This window comes from Aulonocara stuartgranti (genome assembly GCF_965226115.1).
Source record: "Aulonocara stuartgranti genome assembly, chromosome: 23".
Classification (NCBI taxonomy): domain Eukaryota; kingdom Metazoa; phylum Chordata; class Actinopteri; order Cichliformes; family Cichlidae; genus Aulonocara; species Aulonocara stuartgranti.
The window spans coordinates 19,151,389-19,174,982 of NC_138958.1; the positions used below are offsets into that span (position 1 = coordinate 19,151,389).

The 23,594-nt window shown below is 39.6% G+C and overlaps 4 long non-coding RNA genes across 6 annotated transcripts; 3 read left to right on the plus strand and 1 right to left on the minus strand.

Moving 5' to 3' along the window:
* The first annotated feature begins 4,261 nt into the window (after positions 1–4,261).
* On the plus strand, positions 4,262–9,563 carry LOC309700836. Its single transcript, XR_014274778.1, has 3 exons — positions 4,262–4,585; positions 4,669–4,719; positions 9,484–9,563. It is a non-coding gene; the product is annotated as an uncharacterized lncRNA (long non-coding RNA).
* LOC309700832 lies at positions 5,728–8,785 on the plus strand. The gene is made up of 2 exons (XR_014274775.1): positions 5,728–5,897; positions 6,113–8,785. It is a non-coding gene; the product is annotated as an uncharacterized lncRNA (long non-coding RNA).
* On the minus strand, positions 8,879–22,000 carry LOC309700827. Of its 3 annotated transcripts, none has more exons than XR_014274768.1 (6): positions 21,463–22,000; positions 16,667–21,386; positions 15,042–15,427; positions 11,060–12,050; positions 9,340–9,648; positions 8,879–9,266 (listed from the first exon to the last, which is right to left on the minus strand). It is a non-coding gene; the product is annotated as an uncharacterized lncRNA (long non-coding RNA). The 3 variants fall into 3 exon arrangements; XR_014274769.1 differs by having other exon boundaries at positions 15,503–21,386; XR_014274770.1 differs by having other exon boundaries at positions 15,042–21,386.
* Positions 12,444–13,182, plus strand: LOC309700833. Its single transcript, XR_014274776.1, has 3 exons — positions 12,444–12,774; positions 12,860–12,977; positions 13,109–13,182. It is a non-coding gene; the product is annotated as an uncharacterized lncRNA (long non-coding RNA).
* Positions 22,001–23,594: the final 1,594 nt, after the last annotated feature.

Below are 23,594 nucleotides of genomic sequence, written 5' to 3' on the forward strand. Positions count from 1 at the left end.
CGTTTCTCAGTGTTTTTGTTCTGCAGTAACAGTTTCCTGCCACAAGGAGGAGCCACTGAATCCACTGTGACGATGGAAATGTTTAATTATCAATGAGGAATGTTTATGCAGTAATTTATATTTTACACTTACCATGTGAATTTGTTTTGTGTGTGTGTGTTTTACTAAATAAAGAGTTAACAATCAGATGTCAGTCCCACTGAAGCCAAGTTCAGATAATTAAATTGAAAGAGATTTAAAAATGTGTCTTTGAGGTATTCCCTGTTATTGTTTATGATTGGTTTGTGAAACAGCTGATTCATTAACTGATTCATTCAGTTAATGGAATGATTGAATAATAAAGTCCCGTTTAAACACAAATTGTTCTACAATAATTAAAAACAAACTTTTTTTTACTCTTTTGTCTTTTTTTTTTTTTTTTTTTTGTTTCTCTGAAACTATCTGCATCATGTCGGGGTGTAACATGGTGATATAGATAAGTGGCAGAGGAAAAATGTGGACAACAAAAGGCTTTAAATAAACGTAATCAGCGCCTGCAGTGATGAAGCTGCTGTAGTGCTCTATTCTGATGAAGGTGAGCACAGTGTGTCAGAACGAGCTTCATCTGAAGGGTGGCTGACCTCCGTCTTAGAGATGGGATGAGGAGAGTAGAGCCAAAACTCCATGAATCTGTGACCTCTCTATTAGTGAAGATCCTTTAGCGTCCCTCTGGATCAATGGATGAACTCCTGGAGTCAGGAAAGGTTGTGTTTCTGATCGACTCAATCAACATCAGTCAACAACATCTTGGTTTAAAAATAAATGACATGAAGCAAAACATTCTTTTTTTTTTTTAAATTAAGATAGCTTCAGGCTGTGATTTTGGCCTTGGTTTATTAAATAATACACCACAGTGATGAACCTGTGGTGACACCCTAGATGAAGGTGGTGGTAGTTCTTATTTTTGCAGGTCGACTGCTGTGTTTGATTCTTGGTGTTTGGAGGAGTAGCTCTAATGATGGACCTTGAATGTTCCAGCCCTGATAAGTGCTACAAAGGCAGGCTTTGTTTGGGAACGTCTTTGTGTACAAAGAATAGCTGAGGCAGGTGGCTGGAAGAGGGAAGTCTGAGCATTTCTCTTGGATTATGAGGCAGAAAACGGATGGTTCATTCAATAATGAATATATGATGTTCATGTACCTTTGGTTATTTCGTATTTCTGCAAATTTTAAAATATAAGCCGACTAATACATGGTGATTCAGGACAAATATCTCATTTTATTCCTTCCTTTTTGGTAACTTCAGCAAAGAGTCTAAATATTCCTTTAGGCGTATTGTAACACACTCCTTCAACGCAAACCATGAGGGGACTTTTCCATTTATGAGGACACAGGTTGTAAATCAAACACAGCATTCATTTCTACTCTGCTCCACCCTCCTGTGGTACTCAGCTAAAAATAAAAAAAAGGACATTCACAATCTTACAAAGCTACATTATTGTCAGTAAATTTGGAGAACCTCTTTTGGTCACAGGACCCTTGAGCATCTGTAATCTGTACTTATAATACTACTAATTATTAATTAATTAATATATTAATTAATATATTAATATTCCATATAATATATTAATTAATATAATGATCATAATCTGTGCATCTGTCCTGAATCCCGCAGCTGTATTCAGTACAGATGTCAGTTGTACGCTGGTGGACTTCCCTTTTAGTGAGAGTAAATGCAAACAGGAAGCATCACTTTTTAAAGGATTTCACATCCTCATCATTAAAGCTTTTCTTCTCGGTTTTTACTGTAAATGTCGCTTCTGTTTTTCACAGCAACACAGAGTCATTTTATTTCATTGCATTTACTACAGTTTTCTGCTGTGTCAGTGTGTGGGCCTCACTGCTCATCTGAGAGCTCACATCTTCAGTAGCACTTTATAGTGATGTCATATAATAATAGTAGTAATTTAAAACAGATGTATTATTCAAGAAATTCAAAGTGTTTATTGTCATGTGTCACAAGAGAAAAGGCATTTCTCTGTGCAATGAAATTCTTTCTTTGCTGTCCACCCACAGATGCCGATTAATATATACAATAGAAACAGAACATGTAAATACAAATAGTACAAATAAATAAATGTAGACAGTAAAGGAGACAAAATATGGAGATCTGAAACAGAAATGTGTGTAAAAGAGCTATAGCTTAATGTGTAAGATGACCTGATGTGCAAAATAAATGTATTATTACTGTTCAAAATGGGTCAGCTGTTCAAGAGTCTGATGGCAGTGGGCAAGAAGGAGTTGTTGAGTCTCGATATTCTGGATTTCAAACTTCTGAACCTCTGCCCTGAGGGCAGAAGTGTGAACGGTCTGTGTTGGGGGTGTGTGGGGTCTTTGAGGATGGAGGCAGCTCTCCTCTGGACTCGATGATGGTAGATGCTCTGCAGAGAGGGCAGCGGTGTCCTGGTGATCTTCTCCACAGTTGCGGTTTGCGGTCCATAGCAGTAGTGCTGCCGTACCATGCAGTGATGCAGCTGGTCAGTGTGCTCTCCACAGTGCAGCTGTAGAAGCTGCTGAGGATCTTGGCCGACATACCAAATTTCCTCAGCCTCCTCAGGAAATACAGCCGCTGCTGAGCCTTCTTGACCAGCTGTGTGGTGTTCAGTGACCAGGTGAGGTCCTCGGTGATGTAGACGCCCAGGCACCTGAAGCTGCTCACCCTCTCCACTTCAAGGCCCCGGATAGACAGCGGTTGGTGAGGTCTCCTCTTCTTCCTCATGTCCACTATCATCTTCTTTGTCTTGTCAGTGTTGAGGGTGTCCTCACACCATGACACCAGACCGGCCACCTCTCTCCTGTAAGCCGCCTCGTCTCCTCCAGTGATGCAACCGATCACTGCAGTGTCGTCCGCGAACTTCAAAATGATGTTATTCTGAATATTGTTATGATTATCACATGCAGTGATAGCTGTAAATTGTATATTTATAAATGACATATTGAGGTGTAATATGTATAAATGATGAATTAAGCGCTTGCTCTGCTTACTTTGTTTCCTCTGCAGGTGAAGGTAGAAAGTGTGTGTGAGCTGATGTGAATTCAGCAGCATGGATCAGTGTGAGGACAGAGAGGAGGGAGTCCCTCCCTCTAAAATCACTCTGTGTGGGGAACATGAGAGCCAGACCAAAGCTCAGAGGTGAGGTACAGAGGTACTATTCACACTCAAAACTGTGTCACAGGCAGGATGATGAAGACCAAGCAGCAAAGAGTAAACTCAGGTCACTTGGACCTTGTGCTGGACCGAGTTGAAAAACAGGAGGAGGAGTCCCAGGAATTATTAGAAAAATATAGTTTCCATTTATTTAACCCCCAAAAATTATATTTACAAGACTAATAAATGTTGAGCTCATAAAAGAGGCCAAAGAAACAAAACTGAACTGAACTCAGGCAACGACTGCAAACTTAACAAACCAAATGACTGCTACATACAAACACAATTGACCTAAACATGAAATGACATACAAGGGTATATATAATGGCTGATCAGACCATTGTGACACATGAGGGGGTAACAAACAAACACAATCATAAATCACAAACGATGCAGTACAATCTGGTTTGTTAATAAACTAAACACCAAAGAAGAAAATCAAAAAACCCCATTAAACCCTAAACTCAAATATTTAATTAAATACAAATACTTTGTTTTTAAAGTAAAGAAAACACACATTCCCCCCTTCAGGAGGAAGTGGTGGTGTGGTCCAATTATCTTCCTTTGCATCTAATGATTTCAAACCCTGGCTACCATCTTTTGTCCAGCAACTCCCAGGGATGATGGCAGGTAAGAAATAAAAAGACAAAGGTTAGTCAGAAAGCAAAGAAATGAAGTAGTATGAATACATAAGTAAACTAAATGTGCACGCTTACAAATAGAACAAATGTATCCAAACCAATCAATAAAGTTATTGGCAACTAAAATGTATTACTATGTTCAAATGAAGAATGAAAATACAAAAGTTATCGACTTTAGAGTGTGGCCACGGGTTTGGCCATCACAGACCTCTAAGCAGAACACTGACCTAACAATTAGACTGTCCTTTTTTAAGAAAGACTGTCTAAAATGACAAGATTCAAGGTTACTGCAAAATTACAAAAATTAAAATTTGATTAAATTTGATGTTAGTCGCACAAAAATGTTGATTTTTATGGTTTAAAAGCCTATATTATCTGTTGTTTGACCAGTCTATTTGTTTTTTTTCTGTTAATAACTCAGATGTTGGTGAGATTTTATAAAACGACTCTTTCTTGTTCATTGTTTAGTGTACGAATTATCAAAAACGTTCTCTTACTTTATCAGATAAAAAAGACAGACGGGCTTTTAAAGGAATGGCTGTGGGAAACTCTGGAGACTTTGGGAACTGAAGAGCTGAAAAACTTCAAGTGGTGTCTGCAAAATGTTACTGAGTCAAGGGATGGCTTCAAGCCAATCAAAAAGAGTCGACTGGAGAACGAAGACAGACTGGACACAGTGGACCTGATGGTGCAGATGTACGATACAAAGACTGCAGCGGTGACAACGAAGATTTTAAAGAAGATCAAAAGGAATGAAGGTCTGCTATTTAGAGGAAATATAAAGGCTGTACCTGTTGTTTTAAACAATAATGAAAATGAATCCATTATTGGTTTTCAACAGGACAACCATTTCCCCAAATTCTGCTGCAGGATCAACCAGCTAATGCCACAGGTATGTGTTCATTATGGTACTAAATCATACTACGCAAAGACTGATAATATAACTGTAATATATGTAATAAAAAAGGGGGGAGACAAAATAGCTGATTTAATCGTGGCTCAAGAGTTGGGAGGTCGCCTTGTAATCGGAAGGTTGCCGGTTCGAGCCCCGGCTTGGACAGTCTCGGTCGTTGTGTCCTTGGGCAAGACACTTCACCCGTTGCCTACTGGTGGTGGTCAGAGGGCCCGGTGGCGCCAGTGTCCGGCAGCCTCGCCTCTGTCAGTGCGCCCCAGGGTGGCTGTGGCTACAATGTAGCTTGCCATCACCAGTGTGTGAATGTGTGTGTGAATGGGTGGATGACTGGGTATGTAAAGCGCTTTGGGGTCCTTAGGGACTAGTAAAGCGCTATATAAATACAGGCCATTTACCATTTAATCTAAACCTTTCTCACCTTTCCACAATTCACTAACTTGCTTCTGTGTGAAAAGGTGAGTCTGCCCATATCTAACCACAAACGCTTGAGCCACGATCGCCTCTAATTAACATAAATATTTTATGTTACAAAGTTTCAACACATATACTAAATGTTGTGAATTTTTAGCTTCATATAACAAATACTTTAAAAAAATGTTCCAACTCACTTTCAAACCATTTTTTTCACATGAATATCTAAGAAAACATGGTTTAAATGACAAGCCTGAAATTTTCACTAGTCATTTTTGCCATCAACCATCAGCATCTGTAATTGTGTATTTCAGACAAATGCATCACATGTCTCTCTATTAGCGTATCAAGTAGTCCTTTAAAATCCCATATTTGTGCGTACTTAATGTTTTCAAGACCTACTCCTACCATTTTGAGCCCTTTTGTCCTAGAAGAGTCTGATAAGTATAGAACTTTTTATTTTAAACAGCCTTTGAGATATCGATGTTTAAACATTGCCTCAGATTTCAGTGTGCAAAAAAAAAAAAAAGACCTGAAAGGAACCTTTCTTTAAAAAGTCCTCCGCCAAGTCCTATATCCTGAAACTAATTGGATTTATGAATCTAAAATTTGTCAGCAACCATTATACATGTTCAAACTTTGTGTCACAACATTTTGATGTAAATTTGAGATGGTTGAATAGAAGACCAGTGTTGATTTGAGATGAATGACCCGTTTAATAATCAATAATCTTGTGAGACACATAAGTTTCGTTGTGACTCAGTGTGACCACTGGAGGGAAGTAAAGACTCTTTTGCAACATACAATCACGCTGCAGACAGTGCACAGGACACTGGGAGAGGTTTACTCATGCTTATAAGTCATCCAGAAATAAATTTAAACTTGGCCCAGAAGCAGCACCTGCTGTCTGGACTACAAGATTTTCGATTAGTTTCCATGCTCAAAAATATAAAGTACAAAGATATAGAGTTAGAAGTTTTAAAGCTCAGTTATTTGGATAGATAACGTCTCGTGTATAATTCAGGGTTTTTTGATTACATATTTTAGGTTCACTACCATGCACAGACACACACATACACACACGCAAAAAATTAATTGTAATTGAATATTTTTTGTTGTGTAATTTCATTAAGAAAAAGTAACTGTAAGAATCTGTGTTGCTTCTTAATTTGAAGCTGCTAACACGTTGCTCTGATGGTTGGATTAAAAGTTCTAAAGGTTTTTAAATCAACCTTGAAATTGTCCAAAACAGCTGATTCAATACAAGCTTTGTGCCATCGATTTATTTAATGTAGCAAAACCTTGTCAGTCATTAACAAAGAGCAAAAGAATAATAAAAAGTAAATGATGTAGCAGGTGGGTCAGACGGGGTCAGTTCAGCTCTGAGTGGGTGGAGCGCTCAGTGGAAAAGAATGAGATAGAGGGGTGCAGCAGCAGATATGGATCTGTTCTCAGCGGTTATTAGGACAGAAAAGAAAGTCAACAGCCAATCAGAGCTTCCCTTTGTGCAGCAGCTGGGCTGTGTGGGTTTCTGTGCGAGTTGGGGGTTTTCACTTTAATGTCACAGTGACAGTTACAGCAACAGCCACAGTTGCACAATAATTCCAGAAAGTATTCAGACCCCTTCACTGCAGTGACTCCGTGTGCTATAATGATGAAATCGAATAAAGTTTTGTTTGTTTAGGTTTTGTTTTGTTTTTTTCACCAAACATTAGAAGTGAGGTCAGCTGCATCCTACAAAACCAATACAGGGAACACAAACTTGTCTTTAATAATGTTGGTCCTACAACATCTAAGCTGGTGTTTATTAAAATCAGTCATTAGGATGGATTTTAGGTTAGCTGTACAAACCAGCATTAAGGTTAATCTGAGCTACACTAGTGTTACATTCAAGACGAGGTCACGTGCTTATTCACATGAATGCAGGTTCGACTTTAGTGGTCAATAATGACGAACACAACTTAAAAGTATATGTGAGAGATTTTTGGTGCAAATAGCACCATTCATGCATAGAATATGGAAGAAATCACAGTTAAACAGTATTATAGGAATTTAAAGTTTATGAAGTGATCGCATGAGAACAGTTCAGCGCTGAGTCTCGGACATCCTGCTCGTATGAGAAGACAAACCACACAGAGACAGACTTGGAAACCGCTGAAACAAACAACTTATTGTTCTTCTCGAAACAAACACCAGCGCTTCACCTCACATGTTTTTATTTCACTTCCACTTGATCATGTTTTTACTTGCTCCACCTAAACACATTAAATGAAACAATGATAAGTTTGGAATCAGGGCTTTCAGTATTTAGCTCATGTATGCTGGTGGAAAATTAGATGTCAGCATCAAGAAATATTTCATCAACATTTGGTGTTTTCTGCTGCTTGTTTAAAGTATATTTATTTTTACTGCGCAGCTTTAACAAAGTCAGGTGTTTGAATTCGTTGTAGTGTAGTCTTGACTCTTAGGACCATCTGTCCCCTTAACTACCAGAATACTTCAGTTTTAGTCATTTTCAAAAGTTAGCAAAAAAATAGAAGTACGATTGATGAAATTAATACAGAATGTTTAGTAGAAAAAGTAAATACAGTATTCAGGGTAATTCAAATAAAAGGAAAATTTATAAAAACTAAAACAATTTGACAGACTTTAAGCTGTTTGAAAGAGATTCAGTTAAAAAGTTGAAAAGCGATCCATGTTAGTTTTAAAAGCTAAAGGACGCTGCTATGGGGTCGCAGCGCTAACAGCTGCACTGATATCATGACATTGTTCAGAGGCTTTAAACAATCTCACATGGAACACACAATGACACATAATTTACATAACTGATATATAGATATGCAGACACTGCAGGATATATATGTGCATGTGTAAAAAACCCCACACAGTCCAAATAAAGCTGGTGTAAAGATGATATCGTTTTTAAGACTGAGTCCAGAAAACAACATCCACGGGTTCCTGATAGTTTGGTTCCTTTAGTTAGACAGTTTTTATTCTGTTTCCTTTAATAAGAAAACCACACTATCTGTATAAAGAAACATTTGATTTGCAATGTCTGAAAGAGGACAGAGCTTAAAACTGGAGTTTGCTTTCATAGTTTTATCTGCTTCGAATCATGGAGAACATATTAAATAATATTTTAGGTCATAGAACTAATTGTTGTTGAATGACAAACACATTGGTGAGAGTTCACAAATGCATCTGCTAAATATGTCCTTTACAAAATGAAACCAATCAAGGTGAACTCTAATTTTAATTTATTTTAACATTTATAATTTCATATTCAAATAAATATTGGGTCATTGTGTTTAACATTTTTATTGCATCTGGAAGGAATTTGTGATTTTGTGAGGGAACATTATGATTTTGAACATTTACTTCCACACTATGATATCACATCATGTGATGACTATGCAGTCCCAATGATAGTGAACTAAAAATAAGGCTCAGACACACCTGCATGTTTTTTTATCTAACAGATTTATGGTTTCATGTTCTCATCTTCTTTAAAATCCTGTTTGTATCTCATTAAACATTTGTTCTTCTTTTACCACTGCTCGTTGCCTATCAGCATATATTGGGAGTGCTGCTGTTTCTCGCAGTTTTCTACAAAATTAAACTCAAACAAGCAAGATTTTTTTGTTTGCTTTATTCGGAATATTGCAGAGAAATACTTTGAAGAGCAGGCAACACTTTGTTTTAATTAAACAAATGCTATAAATGACGAATCATCTACTAGGGAGCTAATAATTCAGCCTTTTCTGTTTCAGCTCTTTTTTTAATATTGAAATAAAAAAGAAAGTAAAAAAACAACCAAAATGCTGCACTGTTACAGACTTTTCTAAATCCTGAGTGATAAACGATATGAAAAGCGATAAGCCAAGAAGAAGGAAACAGTCAGTCAGCTGCGTGTTTGCGGCTGCGTCTGATGAGCCTGAGCAGAGAGACTCCACAGCAGTACACCAGACTCTTCGTGATCAGCACCGTGTACACCAGGCAGAGCAGTTTTACTTGTTTTTGAGACACGGGATGTTCTGATGATGGACCTTCTGTTAAAGTTTGATTGGTGGAAAGTGTATCTGGTGGAAGTTCTTTTGGTGGACTTTGAGAAACTCCTGAAACAGAAAAGTCACATTTGAGTAGCTGCGTAGCTAATTTCATGCTGAAAAGGCAACAAACTTTCATTACCTTCCTCTATTTGACCCTCCACCGTCCCCCCCTCGTGTGTGACAGAACAGCCATATGTATGTGAGTTCTCGTCTTGCTGATGGATCAACAAGATGCTGGCAGTGTAATCGGACTCTATGATGTCCAGCTGTTCTGTGTCACCAGGGGGCGCCGCCAGCGGAGATCCGTCCTGCTTCTGGCTTTTCCAGGTGATCTTGACCACAGGAGGAACCATTTGTGAGGCCACACACAGCAGGGATCTCTTCTCCTCCAGATGATCACTGGATGCTGCTTGGTACACTGTCACCGAGGGCTTTGCTACCGGCGTAGCTGAAGTTTGACAGCAGACACAGAATTTCACTCAGTGTGACCTGAGAAGCTTCATAATCACCAAACTACCAATCAGTGCCTATCGGCCGTGTAATGGCTCATTTTAAACACTTAACAATATTCAGATGATTTATTGTTATAATGTACAATGTAATATTAAATATTAAAGGCAGAATTATATTTATCAAAGTTAAACTGATTTCATTAACACACAATATTTAATACAATTAACTCCTTTGTCCTTTACGTCTGTTATCACAATTTTAAATTATAACAATACAATGTAACACATCTATAGATGTAAAAATAAATCACATCCTTCACATATCATGGCAGCAGTATTGATAATGAAAGCACGCGTACTTTGTACATTATAGTTTCTGTATATATTTGAAGCATATAGTTTGTAATTATTCTAAAACTGTTGCAAATAAGATTTCATATATACGATGTGAATATTTCTATATCAGTTTTTATAATATGTCAGAATTTAATTGTATCTTTGTTTTCATAATGATTTTATATTTGGCATCTATAATCTCTTAAAATATACAAGGTTAGTATATACATATTACAGTAATTTCAGCTGAAAACATTTATGAAGAAATATTTGTACAGGGGATTTTTTAAATCTATATTGCGATTAACTAAATATTTTGTATGACATTTTAATGACATTAAAATGACATTTAAGAAATTTCCAGTATGCACAGAGAGAGAGACCGAGACATCATTAGATCAGAAACTTCAGAACTTTTTTCATTGTGTTCACATGAGACATAATTTTTTTCATGTAGTTAAACAATAGCAATTATTTGAATATGTGAAAAATAGCTTAAAGCCCTCAAAGGATACACAATCAATTCTATATAATGCACTACATGTAATGAAATACTGAATTACATAGCTTATTATATAATTTCAAAACTTTTCTTATTTTAAGTATGATGTCAAGTCCTAAATTTCCAAATTACATCTACTATAATATTTGAGATAATATTAAGTCAGTAGTCATTAAACTTTCCTTAAATGTGTCTTAAGATTCAAATATGAATAACATTTTATTTATAAGCTTATGACTTACTGTAAATATGTCCACGTTTAATTTTAATGATTTTCTTTCACAAATCCCAGTGAGTCTGTTATCTTTTTGAGCTTACAAACAAATATAAAAATAAATAAAAGGATGTTGAAATTTCTTAGATAAGGATTAGTTGTAATCCTGCTCACATCAGACTTTTAGGACTTTTCACGCTGAAAAAAACCCCAATAAATACCTCACATATACAGTGAGATTCACAGTTTTTTCCTACTTAATAGAAACACATTTTAAGTCGGACTTAGCGGAAACTGGCTTTGAACAAATTGTCATTTTGAAAGTTGTAAGGAAAATTAATTCATTTGTTCTTACCTGTTACGTACAGTTTAGCTCCAGAGCCAAAGATCCTGTCTTCTCACACAGTGACACAGACCAGTACAAAAACCTGTCTCATGTTGAATGTGGCAGCTGAGGTAAAGCAATGTCATTAACCAATCAGACGTAACATTATGACTCTGCCTGATTTTGTGTTGGTCCCTCTTTTGCTGCCAAAACAGTCGTGAGGCATGGATTCCACTTGACCCCTGAAGATGTGCTGTGGTATCTGGCACTGAGATGTTAGCAACAGATCCTTGAAGTCTTGTAAGTTGTGAGGAAGGACCTCCATGGATCACACTTGTTTGTTCCGTAGATCCCACAGATGCTCAGTTACTGGTTCACCACTGTTTCTTCTTTGGACCACTTTTAATGCATAGTGACCACTGCAGGAACACCCCACAAACCCTGCATTTTTGCAAAAGCCTGGTTGTCTAGAGTCTTAGAGTCACTTAGCCATCACTACTTTGTCAAACTTGCTCAAATCCTTACACTCGCCCATTTTTTTCCTGTTTCTAAACCATTAACTTTGAGGACAAAATGTTTACTTGCTCCTTAATATACCCAACCGACTAACAGGTGCCGTGATGAAGAGATAATCTTGTCACCTGTCAGGGGTCATGTTGTTATTTCTGTTTAGTGTAATTCAGCTCCATGATTTGGTTCAGTCGAGATGAATTAATGTTGTAAAAACTGCATGAATCTGAATATTCTGCATAACTTCTGCCTCCAGATGATGAGCTACCTGAGCTGACCTTTGTTTCACAAGTTTATTCTTGTCCAAACAGCAGGTTGGCAGTTTTCCTCCAGAATTAACCTTCTCAACAATGTTTTGATGGAGTAGCACTGTAACAGGATTCATTTGCTGTGGTGGGCGTGTAGTCTGTGGCTCAGCTGCACAGTAGGGGTGTTGCAGTGGGTTCAGGGGCAGTGTCAGGAGAGCCTGGTGGACACAGCTGACATCGATTGTCTGGAATCAATGAACGGTCTGCAAAGATAAAACTGTGCAAATAAGTCACTTTAACTGCACCAGCCGACCCATCTGAGCATGTTTTGGGACCTAGAAACAGCCAACAAGTGTTACAATATTAGTATGCACTTTGGTCGTCCTCTGGTTTCTAAGAACAAATATCTGTCCAGCTAAATGGTTTCTTCTGTTTGTTCAAAATTATAAACATCGGCAGAGACAAAAAAAAAAAAAAAATCTCCTCAGACAAAATACAAACTTGGTCCATGTTTTGTAGTTTAACTGTGTCGCGGGGTCCTCTCCTAAACTTCTCCCGAACAAATGCAGGCGTAGTCAGGAAGCATTCAGTGTGGATAGTTTATTCTGCCAGCTAGTGATGTGATGTTCTGTATCGAGGCTTCGAAGCGTGTGTCGAGTAATTGAGGGGGCGTTTCCGCGATGCACGTATCGAGGCTTGCTTCATTTATGGGAGGAGCTGAAAATGATGACGTCCGAAGCCTCGCTGCCCGGCTGTACCACGTGACTGGTTCATGAAGCGGTTCGAACTTTGCCACGAGATATGACAGCGATATAAACCCCTCAGACTTCATTCAAAATGTGGGTGTTTGATGGAGAGTTGCGGTTAGTGAGAGTTTGGAGGTTTATGAGAGTGAGGAGAGAAAGTCAGGAGAGAATGGAGCCAGCTAAGAAGAGGAGGATGTCCTCCCCTGTGTGGGAACATTTTGATTTTATTCCTCCCAACAAGGTATGTAAATTTCTACAGAAGATGTATTTTCATAACACTGATGGTGCAATACAATTTATGTTACGCGGCTTTACTTTTGTACAAGGTGAAGTGTTTGCTATGTGCCAGGGAGCTGGGATATAACAACAACACCTCATCCATGCTTAGGCACTACAGAGCTTTGCATGAGAATAAGGGGGACACCGATTGTGGAGCAAGACCAGGTGAGCCATCAAATCCCATGATAATATAGCATGCAGTAATGTTACTAAATGATATAACAATATTATACAGCTGTAATAAGTTACGTGTGTGATATTTATATTTGTGCTTTATCTTTATTGTCTTTCCTCAGGAGAACAATCTCAAATAGATGAAGACCTGGTTAGCATGGTGATCGAGGACTCCCAGCCATTTAGCATTGTGGAGGACAAAGGATTTATAAGATTTGTTAAATCATTAAATCCTAGCTATGTTCTCCCCACTAAAGGTTATAAAAGCAGCGAATATTTAGTTTTTACTGAATAAAATATGGGCAGGACTGAGGCCTCAGTGTGTAGCTGTCCATACCTCAACGTTACAAAAGCACAACTACTGTCCACACCCCAACCACACCTCACCTCACAGTAAATGATCATTTCCATTTTAAGCATTTCCAAATAATCATTTTCCATACTGCCAGTATAAATATACACAGTATACTGCCATCACTACAATATACATGTTTTACACACTCCTTTTGTTGTTGACATTTACAGGCTGTGTGCAAAAGGCCACACTCTTCAAATTCATGCCAGCTAATATTTTTACGTCCAGTAGGTGTCCTACTAGAGCAAATGAAGCTTCAAGAAGCTTTGCGCTGGGGTGAACCAATTGGATGAAAAGCTTCAGTGCTTCATGAAGCTTCATCTGCCCATCACTACTGCCAGCCTCCCAAGTGCACAAAATATTATTTACAAAGAAAATAGAAAACTAACTTAAGTCAACACAAAACAAACATCTATATACAAAACACAGTCTGCATGTCACCCTCTCTGTAACATCTCACCGGGGAAAAAAAAAAAAGCCCAGGTAGGCCCTGACAGCCTTCTTTTATACCCCATGGCCCCTCCCACTACTCATAATAGTCATCTCTTTATTATTTCTTTTACCAAACACTCTTTTCCCCTCAGCTTATTTCCAGCTGTATTCCTACAATACATATATATGTATATACAGACATTTATGGCCAATTCCAGGCAGCCTACAGTGTTTCACAATAACAAAAAAAAACAAACAAACAAAAATGATGCAGTTCACGTGACCTTTCAAGCGCGGGCGAACCCACTATTTGAACCCCGGAACACCATACCATCGGCTTGCATAACCACTCGTATAATCGGCGATCACAGCGAGTCTACGCGACCGGCTTTATTAAAGGTAAGTGGGAAAAATATGTTGGCCACCCTCTGCGCCGCTCAAAATATACCTCTCACCCCTTTTTGTTTATCTGCCCGGTCGACGAAAAGACGCGCAGCCACGGTAATTGTAGAAACTAATGGTGGTGGTGCGTGTATGCGCCCAGATCCGCTGTCTGCGGGACGGTGTAACTCCGTCACAAACTGTCTTCAAATCTCAGCATGATTATTATGAGGAGTCCTCATGGAAATGTAGAGAACCAGCACATGGCAGCAATGACTGTAAAGGAAAAGAAACCAACCTGTATGCTCTGTGCAGATGTGCAAGGTTACAGAAATAAGAGTTGGACAATCAAAGCGACCAAAAAGACACCAAAGCACAGCTTGCACTCGCGGATGTGATGTAACTTTTAGCTTGGCTGACATTTGTGAGGATGACAGTCATAACTATAATGTTACTAAAGGGTGTGATTGACCAGTTGGCTATACTTTGAGAATCCTGGATTCAAACTGTTGTTTTTCATTCATTTCTTTTTTTTTCAAAGCTATATGCTTTCTGGTTTCTGGAGCTGTGATCACTGTGTTGTGGTGTTTTGGTTTTCCCTCAGTTGCTGTTCTCATAGAGGAATATTGCTTCTCCAAAAAATATAGACACTTCTGTTTGATGTTTGTCAGAAGAAGATAATCTCTGTGGATTTTTACAGTCTGCTGTTTTTGACCTGAATGTGAACACACAAGACAAGTTTATCTGATACTCCCAATTGTGTCATCTTTTGAATCTACTTGAATTAATTTTGGTCTTGATTATTTTTACTTCTTATATAAATAGAATACAAACTAGTTGTTTTGGTTTCAAAGGTGATGCCTGCGTCAGTGTGTGTGTGTGTGAACCTGAGCTGTGGTCTGCTGCTGTTCCTTTGATGGTTTTTGTTCAGCCTGCAGGGATGTTTTGTCACTGTGAGAGCTTTGAGCACAGGAGCAGTAGTAGATGGCTGAATGAACGAGGCTAACTGCATTTATCTCCAACTCACAGCTGTTCTCATTTTTCACAGCTGAGAAATCTTTTCTCTGAGCATGGTTGTAGTCACTCTTGACTTCACCAGTGCGTATGTTAATATGAAGAATCACTCTGAACTTATCACCGTCTTTCTTCTGGTACCAGTGCACATAACTGCCACTGCACTGGGAAGTTCCACAGCTGAAGGAGACTTTTTTGCCAGGTGTCGCAGTCAAAGTTAAATCTTTCTGGATCAGCTCTGCAGCCATGGTAACCAGCGCTGCAAAGACACAGAGAGGAAAATGTCAGTTTGATGGTGTTTCTGACATGTAGTTTTTGTTGGGTTGAAACTCACCTAAACACAGACAACACAGAGCAGCAGCTGGGAGGAAAAGCATTGTGTGAACCGTTGTGTTCAGTGACATTTCCTCTGGTGAATCTGAGGAGAAGTGATGTTTTGATAGAAACGAGGCCAAACAAGGACAATTTATATGATCAGACGAGGACCACGTGTTTCTAACAACTCCTACAACCTCCCATTAACTGCTGCAGCTGTCAGTGCTGCTGCTGACTGACAGCTAAGGCGTGTGTTGCAGTTTTCCACTGAGACTGAGGTTTGCAAAACACTAACCTTCAAATATAGAGGGGAATTTATTTATTATTTCAGTCGTATCTTTTCTTCACTTTCTATGAAGTCAGTCAACAAAATGTCTTAAAACTGTGATGACTTCAAAACTAAAAATATTTGCTCCCTCAAACACAAACTGAGGAACATAAAGGGACTTAATGTAGTCTGAAATATTTTAGACCATGCGTGGAAACACTAGTATCATCAACATACAACTCAATGATATGGGAGGAAAAACCTCCCATAGAACCGGTCTGAGACATTTTTTTCTTTCTTATCCACCTTTATTGTGTACTTCCAGTACTCCCAGTTAGCTGTCAACCTTAATTACAAGTATTAATTTTACCCTTTGACGGTATGAACATTTCGATTTATGATTTAAAGTACTGAAATTTTGTCTAACTGTTGTCTCTCAGGCTGAGACGGAGCTGTGGTTTCTTGCTTTTCCTCTGATGGTTTTTGTTCAGCCTGCAGGGATGATTTCACACTGTGAGTACTTTTGTAACAAGAGCAGTAGTAGATGGCTGAATGAACGTCTTTAACTGTTTTTAGCTCCAAAGCCCAGCTGCCCTGATTTTTCACTGCTGAGAAATCATTTTGCTGAGGGTGGTTATAACCTCGATTTATTGCACCATTGCTTATACCAATAGAAAGAAGCATTCTGAATGAATCTCTTGTGTCTTTCTTCTGGTACCAGTATACAACAGTACTGCTGCACTGGTCAGTCCCACCACAGCTGAAGGAGACACTTTCTCCAGCTACCCTGGTCAGAGTTAAATCATTCTGTATCAGCTCTTCAGCCACAGTAATCACTGGGGTAGAGACACAGACAGGTTAGTATGGCAGTGTTAGTTACAGATGGTGGACTCGTGTTTGAATAAAATCACTCACCTGAACACAGACAGCACAGAGCAGCAGCTGGGAGGAAAAGCATCGTGTGCAGTGATGTTTCTTCTGGTGAACCAGGAAAGAAGTAGAGCTCTGTTAGGCTGATGCAGAACAATGGCAAGTTATAAGATCTTACAAGTACCACGTGGCTTCTAACGGGTCCTCCAACCTCCTCTTGTAAGGGTGGTACTGACTGACAGCTGCAACCATCTTGTCGTTTAAAAGAACATTTAAATATTTTCCTGTAGAGGGATTTATTTGCTGTTCTAAGCTATCATCTTTAATTCATAGTTTCTGACAGGACATACAACCGTGTGACTTATTCTGCTATTTTAGAGATGCAATGAACTTGAATTCCACAAAGATCCTGATCTCTGATTTTAGCTTTGAAATATTTCATTTTTCCCCGTCAACCTAAATCACATAAGTGGAAGATGGATGGATTTTCCCTTTCAATTCATTGGTTCAGTTTCCATTGCTCATTCTTCTGATTCTTGTGTTTGATGATCCAGCTGGTGGAATAACAAAACTGCAGGGCGGTTGCAGAGTGCCCCCTGGTGCACAAACTGTGAAACATCAATATTCATGACATTGTCACAGTGGCACTGTGACATATTGAAAGGTGCTTTTCTTGTCTATTTTTTTTTAAATTGTTCATTTATTGATCAGTCTAAAGGCTGATACTGATATGTTGTCAAATCAACCAATATATCAGTGAGGCTCTAGAAATGACAACCCAACCACCATCTGAATCTTATCAGCGTTCACATGTATTTTCACATCATTATAGTACAATAACACTGTTGTAGAAGATGAGTGCACTCCACTTCCATATTGCTCATAGATATATAGACAGCTTTCCTGGACGAGTGATCCCCCCTCTGTTGGTCTACCTTTAAAGTTTTAGTGGTAATTAAGAAACATTTGCAGTTTGGACATATAACACACTGAAAATTTAGAACTAAAGCCACCAAAAAAATTGTTCCATTTTTTCTTTTTTCCATTTTTTTAAGATAATAAGGTTTTAACTTTGATTTGTGGAGATCTAAATCCTGAAAATTTCTTTAGCCTGGTGTTTGTCTCTCAGACTAACATGGAAGCAATAAATGTGAACCTTACCCCTGTACTCCCAGTACTTTCTAGTCCTCTCTCACATCTTTTGCGATGATGGCGCCAGTGTGTCCTGCAGGCCTTCTCCGCTGCTCTCTGCTGCTTCTTGCCCTTCTGCTTACATACTATTCAGGTGGCTTTGCATTGATTACCTATGACCGGCATACTTTCCTAAGTCTGCGGCCACCCTATACTTACGGGTCGCACTTTCATGGATCGGACCCGTGGGGCAATATAGGAGATACCACTCTGCCATGGACGGATCACCTCTCAGGAACATACTGCCGACCCCTGCCTCCTTCACGCAGGAGATGCTACAGGAAACGGGGCAAGCAGAGCGGTGTCCATGTCCGCATTAAGGCTTACCTAAAGGCACATTTTGTAGCTGGCTTCGACGTCGATGTGGATGCTTTCTGCCTTCCCTCGACCTTCTGGGAGCAGTTTACCCTTAGGTTGTTCAGGCATCGATGGATTTGCCATGTTGAGTCACAGGCCTGCCCTGCCAACCCAGTGGTTTATTCACTGGCCCGGTGTTGGATTAGGGCTCCTAATGGGCTCCTTCCAACTGTCACTCGGCGTCTTTGACTCGGAGGCGCTATTAAATGTTAGGTCGCTGGCGAATAAGACATTTATTGTGAGCGATCTTTTTACTGCTACAGGTTTGGATTTATTATTCATGACGGAAACATGGATTTGTCCTGGTGAGTCTTTTCCTTTTTCAGAGATTGTTCCTCCGAATTGTGCCTTTTTTAGCTCACCGAGACCTTCCTGCAGGGGGGCAGGACCTTCAGTGGTCTTTAGGAATAAATTCTGAGTACGACACCTGCCCTCCGCTATGTTCCCTAGCTTCGAAGCTCAAGTGCTGGAACTTGCTGGTCCCCCCCGACTCTCTGTGTTGTGATTTACCGTCCCTCGAAATATAATAAGACTTTCATTAACGATTTTGCTGACCTTTTAGCATCTCTTTATTTAAATTATGATCGTGTTCTTATCACTGGCGATTTTAACATTCACATCCAGTGGGTTAATGCACCTACCCACTTCAAAGGACATACCCTTGATTTTTTCTTATGGACTGGACATCTGTATCAGGGACATCAGCAACATCGGAATCTCTGACCACTTCCCAGTCATCTTTGATGCTGTTATGCAAAATGGTCCAGGACTTTGAGGGTCCTCGACGTCTTGTGCGCATAATCAATCCTGTGACTGTGGCTGAATTTTTAGCTGCTTTCTCCAAATCTGTTTTTCCTGACATTGATCGTTCTACACCCTCTCCAGTTGATGATTTTGCTAACTCCTTCCTCTCTACATGCTCTTCTTTACTGGACGTTGTGGCCCCTATAAAGCTAAAACAGCTTAGAAGCTGCCCTCAACCATGGTTAAATGACTCTTTACATGCTTTACGATGCATTTGCTGCCAAGTTGAAAGGCGGTGGAAAAAAGATAAGCTCCAGGTGTCTTTTGACATCCTTCGCAGGACCCGCCTGGAATTATAGAAATCAGTTAGGCAGGTTTCCTGTCAGCTGTCATTACGGATAACAGTCACAATCCACATTTTTTATTTAAAACCTTTAACTCATTGATTAATCCCTGTCCTGTAACGCCTAGACTGGCTTCCTTAGCACTTTGTGAAGAATTTTTAAATCATTTTACAGGCAGAATCTTATCTCTAAGAGTCTCGCACCCCCCTGTGATGAGTCAGGCGCCAGCTTTACGATGCTCCACTAACCTCAATCAGTTTTATCCAGTTTCACTCCCCACTCTCAGGGGTATAATTGATCACCTGAAAAACACAAACGCTGTTCATGACATCCTTCCATCTTGCATTATTAAAGATGGGTTTAACATTATCGGGCCCTGTATTTTATCTCTAATGAACCTGTCATTGTTACCGGGCTATGTTCCGGCTGCCTTTAAACACGCTGTAGTGCAACCTATACTCAAAAAGAGCTGCCTCGGTCAGAATGATCTCGCTAACTTTAGACCTATTTCCAAACTCCAATTTCTGTCTTAAGTCCTAGAGAAGATTGTTCACTCCCAACTCCAAACTTATTTGGATGCAAATAATATCGGGGAAAATTTTCAGTCGGGGTTTAAGCCATGCCACAGCACGGAAACAGCATTACTGAGAGTCTTTCATGACCTTCTCTCAATTGCTGACTCAGGGCGCCGTGTGGTCTTAGTTTTGCTTGATTTGTCCTCTGCTTTTGATTTGGTGGACCATAATGTCCTTCTAATGAGGCTTGAGCATCTGGTGGGCATCACGGGCAGTGCCCTTAAATGGTTTAAATCTTATCTATCAGAAAGGTCCTTTTCTGTCACAATGGCTACCTATGTAACAGTGTTTATGTGGCATTCCACTTGCCACAAATGTCAGTGTAATGGGGAAACAGCGCCCCCTATCGGTTTGGCTGGTTAGGTGAGGCTGGCTGCAGTAATCGCTGCCAGTCTGACGTAGCCATACGAGAGGTGAGTTGTATTGTTCCACACACAATGTAGCTAAGTAGTACAGACACATAAAAGATGTTTGATTAACTGATGGGCACCGAGTGTACTAAGGGCGCAGTGGACCAGCGTCCTTAAGATAGCGTCCAGCTATCTTAAGGATCTCCTCAGCTTTTATACCCCTAGGAGAGTGCTTAGATCAGCAGGTCAAATGCTCCTGGTGCGAACTAGATCCCGCCTTAAGACCAGAGGTGGCCGCACATTCGCCTCTGTTGCACCCTACCTCTGGAATAATCTTCCTCAAGCTATCCGCACATCTGATTCAATTCAATCTTTTAAATCTCGATTAAAAACGTTTTTATTTAGCCTTGCCTTCCCTGCCTCCTAGACCCTGCATTTTTAACTGTACTGTAACTTATCTTTTTTGATTTTATTAATGTTTTTATGTTTTAACCTTCAGCCTCTCGGCTCGTGTCTACTATGCCTGGTATCATTGGTTAGTTATGTCTCCCACCTGTTAGTATATTCCATTTGTACTTATTTTATTATTTTATTTACTTGTATTTATTACTGCTCTTATTTGGTTTCTGTGAAGCACTTTGGCATACACCTTGTTTTTAAATGTGCTATATAAATAAAATTATATTGTATTGTACTCCCAGTTACCTCTCAACCTTGATTACAAGTACTTATTTTACCCTTTGATGGTATGAACATTTTCATTTGTCTGATTTAAATACTGAAAATTTCTCTAACTCTTCTCTCTCAGACTGAGACGGAGCTGTAGTTTCTTGCTGTTCCTCTGATGGTTTTTGTTCAGCCTGCAGGGATGATTTCACACTGTGGGAACTCTGAGAACAGGAGCAGTAGTATATGGCTGAATGAATGACTTTAACTGTTTTGAGCTCCAACGCCCAGCTGTTCTGTTTTACCACAGCAGAGAAATCATTCTGCTGAGGGTGGTTGTAGTCTGAAGTGATCGCACCAGTGCGTCTGTTAATACCAATAATCACTCTGAATTTGTCACTGACTTTGTTCTGGTACCAGTATACAACTGCAGTGCTGCACTGGTCAGTTCCCCCACAGCTGAAGGAGACACTTTCTCCAGCTCTCCTGGTCAGAGTCAAATCATTTTGAATCAGCTCTGTGGCCATGGTAAACAGCGCTGCAGAGACACACATAGGTTAGTATGTCAACGTTTGTTACAGAGGGTGTGTTCTTGTTTGAATAAAATCACTCACCTGAGCTCAGGCAGCACAGAGCAGCAGCTTGGAGGAAAAACATTGTGTGCAGTGATGTTTCTTCAGCTGAATCTGAAGAGAAGTGGCACTGTGACAGAGCAGAGGCCAAACAAGTATTAATAAGATACTGTTTGAAATCATGTGACGAGGCTCACGTGATTTCAAACGGGTCCTCAAACCACCCTGCAGCTGAAGATCATACAGCTGCTGATTAACAAGTGATGCAGTCTTGTAATTTTTCCACTGAATCTGAGGCGTGAAGAAGAATAATCATCAGTGTGAAAGTCTGAAAACTGCTTGTTTAGCCATACGTGTAAACTACAGTGTCATAGAAAACATTTCTTCACACTATAACAACACAATAACATGTTTGTAAAAGATGTTTCAGTTCCGCTTTTTATTTTCTTTACACATATGGATAATCGTTCCTGCATGAGTGATCTCTCTTCTGCCGATCTCTCTGTGGATTATTAGAGATGATTGATTTAATTTGAGGTGATTTCAGGAGTTCTGAAAAGTGTAACTTTGAAATATTATCATTAAAACCATCAACACTTCGTTTCTTTTTCTTCCCTTCTGTTAAGATAATAAGCAATTTGATTGAAAACCACTTTATTTAGTGGAAACATACTAGAGTAGAAAGCTTCCCACTGAGCTCTCGGCCTTCATTACAAATAGTCATTTCACTCTTTGCTGATATAAAGACTTCGATTTGTGTGATTTAAATGCTGAAATTTCTGTAACTCTGTTCTTGTGTCTCAGACTGAGATGGAGGTGAAAGATGTGAATGTGGGTTGTGGTTTCTTGCTCTTGCTCTGATGGTTTTTGTTCAGCCTGCAGGGATCATTTGTCACTGTGAGAACTTTTAGAGCAACAGCAATAGTAGGTGGCTGAATGAATGTCTTTAACTTTCTTTATCTCCAACTCCCAGCCGTCCTGTTTCTTTACAGCTGAGAAATCTTCTTCCTCGGGGTGGTTGTAGCCTTTAGTAACTGCACCATTTTTTGTGCTGATAGAAAGAAGCATTCTGAATGAATCTCTTGTGTCTTTCTTCTGGTACCAGTCTACAACTGCAGTGCTGCACTGGTCAGTTCCCCCACAGCTGAAGGAGACACTTTCTCCAGCTACCCTGGTCAGAGTTAAATCATTCTGTATCAGCTCTTCAGCCATAGTAACCATCGCTGTGAAGACACAGACAGGTTAGTCTTGGAGTTTGGTACAGATGTTGTGCTCTTGTTTTGAATAAAATCACTCACCTGAACACAGACAGCACAGAGCAGCAGCTCGGAGGGAAAGCATCGTGTGCAGTGATGGTTTCTCTGGTGAACCTGGAGATAAGTAGAGCTCCAATGCAGCTGAGGCCAAACAAGGATGACTTATAAAATCACACAAGTACCACGTGTTTTCTAACAGATCCTCAAACCTCCCGTCAGACCCTGCAGGTGACAGATAACAGACAAGACTGCTACTGATCAACACTGAAGCTTCTGTGTGGTTTTAAACTGGTAAATAAGGCACAGGTAAACCTTGTGTTGTTATCCTGCAGATAAGGTAGAGACACTATTTACATTATAAGAAAAATAAGAATAGTCTCCTTTTAGGAGTTTGAGGATTGATTGATGGTGATTTATCCCCATCTGCTGGTGAAAAGGTTGCATTAAGTATCATCTTAATACTTCAATAATCACAGAGAAGCTTCATTGTATTACTAAAATTATTCACCCAGTGTGCTTCATACACATATGAACTTGAGTAACACTCCATTCTTAATCCATAGGGTTTAATATAATGTCTGCCCACCCTTTGTGGCTATAACAGGTTCAACTCTTAATGTAAGACTTTCCAAAAAAAAGGCATCTCAACATTGTCCGCACAAAAGAACAGCCATCCATTTGCTTATCCGTTTCAGGGTCGCGGGGGGCGCTGGAGCCTATCCCAGCTGTCATAGGGCTAGAGGCGGGGTACACCCTGGACAGGTCGCCAGTCTGTCACAGGGATAATACACAGAGACAGACAACCATTCGCGCTCACATTCACTCCCGCATTCACATCTATGGGAAATTTGGATTTATCAATTAACCTATCCCCACAAACTGCATGTCTTTGGACAGTGGGAGGAAGCCAGAGTACCC